The sequence below is a fragment of the Hyperoodon ampullatus genome (genome assembly GCF_949752795.1).
Source record: "Hyperoodon ampullatus genome assembly, chromosome: 11".
Lineage (NCBI taxonomy): Eukaryota > Metazoa > Chordata > Mammalia > Artiodactyla > Ziphiidae > Hyperoodon > Hyperoodon ampullatus.
The window spans coordinates 96,476,669-96,484,279 of NC_136924.1; positions in this window are offsets into that span (position 1 = coordinate 96,476,669).

Sequence of the window (7,611 nt, forward strand, 5' to 3'; positions counted from 1 at the left end):
TGCTCTCTGATTGGCTGTTGCAGAAAGAAGGACGGGCGCCTTTTTTCCGGGTTTTTTCAATAAAACTTTATTGTTGGAAGAGTGCTAGACGCTAAAAGCGGAGGTAACTCCAGGTCTCAGGCCGGTCCCGGCAGTTCTAAGCTGCTTGAGATCTGGACATTTGGCTGCACGGGGTGCCTGAGGCGAGAGGAGAGCTGTGATCGAAAGAGAGGGGGAGGAGGAAAAAAGCCTGGTGGGATGAGGAGGAGAGAGGACAGGGACAATCAATAATAGAAGTTGAGCAGCAGAGATCACCTGGGTAGCGCAACCACTCATTTTTTTGGAGGATCTAGAGAAAAGAGTGGAAACGGTAAAGGAAATAGTAATAGCTAGCATGTATCGAATGCTTACTGTAGTTCAGGCATCTTTTAAAATTAAAAATGTATCCCACTGAATCCTCGTAACTTTACAGCATCCCCCCTGTGACCAGAACACCATCTGTCATGATTACAACATGTACTTATAGGGTGATGCTTTCCTACACATTGAGTTTTTTAATTCCCGGGAAGGAAAAAAACACTAGGTGGAGGGAAGGCATATATTGTTATTCTCATTTTATAGATCAGAAAATTGAGGCTCATAAGAATTCAGAGTTTTCCCTGGAACCCATGTCTTTTCAAACCTGGAGCCAACTTTCCAATTCACCGTGATACTTTAGGGGGAAAAAAAAACAACTAACATTTCTATAGTGTTTTTTATTTCATACCGGGCTCGCAGAAAGTCAAACGAGAGCAAAGTTAACGGTGTCTTGGAGCCTTTGTGTGAGGCACTGAGCTAACAGCTTTACTTCATTCATTTGATGCTTATAACAATCCATTATTGTTTCCATTTTCCAAATAGAAAAACTGAGGCCCAGGGAAGTTAAGTAATTTATAAGTACTGGAAAGATAAAGGGAAAAAGAAGATAACTGAAGAAAAAAATCATAGAACTGGTAGACTGCTGGAGCTGAGGGGACTTTAAGCTCAATGTTTATGGTCCACATGGCTTGGTTCATGATACAAAATGAGAAACAGAAACAGGGAAAGGACAAAGAGAAGGAGAAGAAGAAAATGAGGAAGAAGAGGCAGAGGAGGAGAAAGAAGAAGAAATAAATGAAAGAGCCAATACATGGAAGTGAGGAGAAGGAATCAAAGGCATAATAAAGCATCCAAAGTTTGAAGGAACCGAAGAATTAATGAGTCCAAACTTATCCGTTTAAAGAGGGAAGGAAAATGAAAAATATAAGGAAAGAACGAGAAAAGAGGCAACATATATTCTATTATGTGCCAGGCCTTTATTTGTTCAACATTTTAACGACTTTTATTATTATTTGGCCTTGTGACATGGAGGATATTAGTTTGCCAGTGAGGGATAGAACCCTGCCCCCTGCAGTGGGAGCACAGAGTCTTAACCACTGGACTGCCAGGGAAGTCCCTTAAAGACTTTATATTTTTAGAGCAGTTTTAGTTTTATAGTAAAATTGAGAGGAAGGTACAGAGATTTCCCATATACCCCCTGCTCCCACACATGCATAGATAACCTCCATTATCAACATCAGACACCAGAATGGTACATTTTTTACCTAGGATAAACCTGTATTGCCATATCATAATCACCCAAAGTCCATAGTTTACCTAAGGGTTCACTCTTGGTGGTATACATTCAGTGGGTTTGGAAAACTGTATAATGACATATATCCATAATTATAATATACAGAGTATTTTCCTTGCTGTAAAAATTTTCTGTGCTCTGCCTACTTATCTCTTCCCGCCTCCTACCCCTGGCAACTACTGATATTTTTGTCATCTCCATCACATTGTCTTTTCCAGAATGTCATAGAGTAGGAATCATACAGTATGTAGCCTTCTCAGATCGGTTTCTTTCACTTTAAGTTTCCTTCATGTCTTTTTGTGGCTTGATAACTAATTTCTTTTTAGTGTGGAATAGCATTCCACTGTCTGGATGTACCACAGTTTGTTTATAAATTCACCTACTAAAGGACATTTTGGTTTCTTCCAAGTTTGGGCAATTATGAATAAAGCTGCTATAAACATCCATGTTCAGATTTTTTGTATGGACATAAGTTTTCTGCTCCCTCAGGTAACTACCAAGGAGCCCCATTCCTTGATCATATGGTAAAAGTATGTTCAGTTTTGTAAGAAACTGCTAAGCTATCTTCCAACTGGGCTGTACCAATTTGCATTCCCACCAGCAATTAGTGAGAATTCCTGTTGTTCCACATCCTCACCAACATTTGGTGTTGTCAGTGTTCCAGATTTGGGCCATCCTAATAGGTGTCTAGTGGTATCTCATTACCGTTTTATTTTGCATTTCCCTGATGACATCTGATGTGGAGCTTGCCATCTGTACATCTTCTTTGGTGAAGTGTCTCTTAAGGTCTTTGGTTCATTTCTTAATTGGGTTGTTTTCTTATTTGTTGAGTTTTAATAGTTTTTCATATATTTTGGATAACAATCCTTTATCAGATGTGTCTTTTGCAAATATTTTCTTCCAGTCTGTGGCTTGTTTTATAATCTCTTGATACTGTCTACCTCAGAGAGGAAGCTTTACATTTTAATTGTCTACCTTATCAATTATTTCTTTCATGTATAATGTCTTGGTGGCATATCTAAAAAGGCATCACCATACTCGAGGTTATCTAGGTTTCCTCCTATGTTATCTTCTAGGAGTTTAATAGTTTTGCATTTTGCCTGTAGGTCTGTGATCCATTTGAGTTAATTTTTGTGAAGGGTGTAAAGTCTGTGTCTAGATTCTTTTTTTTTTTTTGCAAGTGGATGTCCAGCACCATTTGTTGAAGAGACTATCTTTGTTCCATTGTATTGCCTTTGCTCCTGTGTCAAAGATTAGTTGGCTAGGGGCTTCCCTGGTGGCGCAGTGGTTGAGAGTCCGCCTGCCGATGCAGGGGACACGGGTTTGTGCCCCGGTCCGGGAAGATCCCACATGCCGTGGAGTGGCTGGGCCCGTGAGCCATGGCCGCTGAGCCTGCGCGTCCGGAGCCTGCGCTCCGCAACGGGAGAGGCCACAACAGTGAGAGGCCCGCGTACCGCAAAAAAAAAAAAAAAGATTAGGTGGCTATATGGGAGTCTATTTCTGAGCTCTCTATTCTGTTCCATTTATCTGTTTGTCTATTTTTTCATCGATACCACAGCATCTTGATGACTATAGCTTTATAGTAAGTCTTGAAATCAGATAGTGTCAGACCTCCAACTTTGTCTCCTTCAATATTGTATTGATTATTCTGGGTCTTTTGCCTCTCCATATAAATTTTAGAATCTGTTTTTTGATATCTATAAAATAACTTGCTGAAATTGTGGTTGTGATTGTATTGAATCTATAGGTCAAGTTGGGAAGAACTGATATTTTGACAATATTGAGTCTTCCTATCCATGTACTTGGATTATTTCTTCATTTAATTAGTTCTTCTTTGATTTCTTTCATCAGAGTTTTGTAATTTTCCTCATAGATCTTTTACATGCTTTGTTAGATTTATACTTAAGTATTTCACATTTTTTGGTTACTAAATGACATTGTGCTTTTAATTTCGAATTCCACTTGTTCATTGTTGGTATATAGGAAAGCAATTGACTTTTTTTTTTTTTTTTTTTTAGTTTCTGCTTTATAACAAAGTGAATCAGTCATACATATACATCTGTTCCCACATCCCTTCCCTCATGCATCTCCCTCCCTCCCACCCTCCCCATCCCACCCCTCCAGGAGCAATTGACTTTTGTATATTAACCTTTGTATCCTGCAACCTTGCTATAATTGCTTATTAGTTCCAGGAGATTTTTGTTGTTGTTGTTCATTCTTTCAGACTTTCTACATAAATGATTATGTCATCTGCGAACAAAGTCAGTTTTATGTCTTCCTTCCCAATCTGTATATCTTTTGTTTCTTTTTCTTGCTTTGTTGCTTTAGCAAGGATTTCCAGTACAATGTTGAAAAGGAATGCTGAGAGGGGATATCCTTGCCTTGTACCTGATCTTAGAAAGCTTCGAGTTTCTCACTATTAAGTATGACGTTAGCTGTGGGGTTTTTTTTTTTTTTTTGGTCTGTGTATGTTGTTGTTGTTGTTCAACTTTTTATTTAACCTTTACAACCCTTTGAGGTGCACATTAATATCTCAGTTAACCTGTGAGGACACTGAGGACCACAGAAGTTAAATAATCTGTTGAAAGTCACCAGTATAAGTGATGGAACTGAGATCCAAATGCAAGTTTGTCTGACTCCAACACTGTGCTAAGAAAGAGAAGAAAAAGCAGAAATGAAAGAGAGAAGAGAGGAGGGAGAAAGAGATAGTCTGAGATCTAGTCCTGACTCATTCAGCTTTACACTAGCTATGACCTTAAAGCGAATTGTGCCATCTTGTGGTAGCTCCTCTTCAGTATCTGCAAAGTAAGAGATTAAGGCCAGCTCTGACTCTGATGTTTTATGGTCCCGTGAGAGAGAGAGGAATAAGAGAACAAAATGAGGGGACAATTGATAAGTAGGAAAGGAGAATTTGGAGAAAGAAAGGAGAGGGGATGGACTAAAGAAGTGAGATTAGAAAGGGCAGAGAGAGAAGAGGAGGGGGGGTGGATATGAGAAAGAGAAGAATAGAAATAAGGAAAAAGGGGAAAGTGGGAAAAAACGTAAAGATCTCCAAGGGAGGATGGGAGCTAATTAAACTTAAGCAAAGATTAGGATGTAACATTTATTCATTCATTTATTACTAAGTGACAGTTATTTACAAGGCCATGTGTCAGGTGCTGTGTTTTTAATGCTACAGGTAGAAAACAAGATGCACTGAAATAAAGCTAGAGAAGCTGTCTGATGTCTAAGGAGTCAGACACATAATAAAATATACATCAGTGATTCAGAAGAATATATTTAGCACCTCTTATTGTCAGGCTCTTGTTCTAACTACTGGGGATATAGAAAAAAATAGCTGCCCTCTTGGTATTTACATTCTTGTGGTGAGACTCAGGCAGTAAATACATAGGTCCACACATAAGTGGTCATGAGCAAATTATGAAGCAAAAAAAACAAGGAGGGGGGATGGGGAAAGCAAGAGACATTTGCTCTTTTGCATACGGTGTAAGGAAGGCCCTCTCTGATAAGGTGACAATGGAGCAGAGACTTTAAAAAAAGAAAAAGGAGCAAGTCATATGGATTTCTGTGGGGACAGTGTCCCAGGCAGAGCAAACTACAAGTGCCAAGTCTCTGAGATGAGAACATACTTGATGAGTATGAGGAACAGCAAGGGGGCCTGTATGGCTAGAGCAGAGTTGAAACAGGCTGGGACCTGGGACCCTTTGCTGCAGTGCTGCAATGCTTGCAACTGGACAAACAGCTCCTGGAGCTACAAGATACAAAGAAACTATAAGGGACTAAAAATAACCATGTGCAAGCACAGTTGGGACAAATTATGAACAAAAAGATACAAAAAGACCAAAAAACTCAACTGCCACTTCTGCAGAGCCAGGAGCAAAAACAGGGTACTGTGCATGCGCCCCCCCCCCGCACAAAACACCACCTAAGGGGTAAGCAAAACACCTAAGCCACCACTCTGGCCTGACCCCCCCGGACACACCCCTACCATCACCTTATATAAGAAACCAGCTCGTCCCCCCTTCCAGGAGCGAGAAATCAAGGGAATATGCTGTTTGTTCTCTCTACCTCCTGTGGCTGCAGGAGCCCCAGTAAAGCCTTGCCTGAATTTCTTGTCTGGCCTCTAGTCAATTTCTATTGCTCTGATACCCTAGTCCATATCAGAGTGAGAAGGGAGAGAAGTAGTGGCTGAGGTGGGAGAGAAAGCCCGGTGGCCAGGTCATATCAGGCCTTGTGGGTCATGGTAAGGACTTTGGCTCTTACTCTGGGTGAGATGGACACCAGTGGAGGATTTGAGCAAAGGAGTAACAGGATCTGACCCATATGTTTAAAATATGGTGATGCTGCACAGACAGAAACAACGAGTTTATTTAGGAGGCTACTCCAATGATCCCGGTGAGAGACTGTGGTGGCTTAAATGAAGGTGGTAGCAGTGGAGGTGAGAAGTAGTTGGATTCTGAATTTAATTTAAAGCTGAGGTGAAGAGAATTTGCAAATGGATGAGACGTGAAGTGTAAAAAGAAAAGAAAGAGTTAAAAATTACATCCTACAAGCAAGCTGCACCAAGCTTTCAAAGTGCAGATAATTTTAACCTTATATAAAAATTTCCAGAAATTAGGAAAAGAAAGGACAGTCCATAACTCATTATATGGGGCCAGAATTACTTTGATAGCTAAACCAGAAAAGGGTAATACGAGAAAGGAAAATTGCAGGCCAATCTCACTTATTAACAGAGATACAAAAATCTTCAATAAAACAAGAGCAAACTGAATCTAGCAAAGTGCAAAAAAGATAATACACCAAGACTAACTTGAATTTATGTCAGGAATTTAAGGCTAGCTTAATATTAGAAAATACATTCATTTTCTTCATCATTTTAATAGATTAAAGGAATAAATCACACAATCATCTCAATAAATACAGAAAAAGCATGTGATGAAATCAACATCCATTTGTGGTAAAAAAAAAAAAAATTTTTTTTTAGAAAACTAGAAAGGAACTTGTGGGAGTTCCCTGGTGGCCTAGTGGGTAGGATTCCAGGCTTTCACTGCCGTGCGGCCAGGGTTCAATCCCTGGTTGGGGAACTGAGATCCTGCAAGCCACACAGTGTGGTCAAAAAAAAAAAAAAGAAGAAAACTAGAAAGGAACTTGTAAATCTGATAGAAGAATGCCTGGTACCAGTAATTCTATTTAGTTTTGTAACAGGGATGCTAGACAGAGGAGTAAGAAAAGAGAGAAAGAAAAAAAAGGGTAAAATAATTAGATTTAAAAAGAAATAAAGCAGTTATCATTTACAGAAAATGTCAAAGTGTGATTGCATATGCAGAAAATTCAAAAGAATCTACAAATAAATTATTAGAATAAGAGTTTAACAAGGTTGCTTAAGAAAATATAAAGTCAATTAATATATTTATATATGAACAACAATCAGATGATGAATGATTTTAAAACTTACCCCTTGCAATACTATGAAAAATATCAAATATCAAGGTATAAATGTAACAAAACATGAGTAAGACCCATATGCAGCAAATTATAATTTATTGTGAGACACTGAAGACCTAAAATAAATGGAGAGAGATTTCACATTCATAGGTTAGAAGTCTCAATATCATGAAGAAGTCAGTTCTCCCTAAAGAGATTCATATATTCAGTACAATCCTAATCAAAATCCCAACAGGCTTTTTTTGTGAGTGTATAAAACTGACAAACTGATTCTAAAATTTACATGGGAATGCAAAAGGCCAAAAATAGCCTCTTGAAAACGAACAAGACTTGCTTTGCCAGATACCAGGACATAATTACAAAGCCATAGTAATTAAGATAGTGTAGTACTGGCACAAGATAGATAGATAAATTGACCAGTAGAACATAATACAGAGCTCAGAAAAATATCCGCACATACATAGACACAATTTATGATAGATTTGCACATTTGAGCAGGAGAGAAAAGACACACATTTCAATGTTGCTGTGACAAC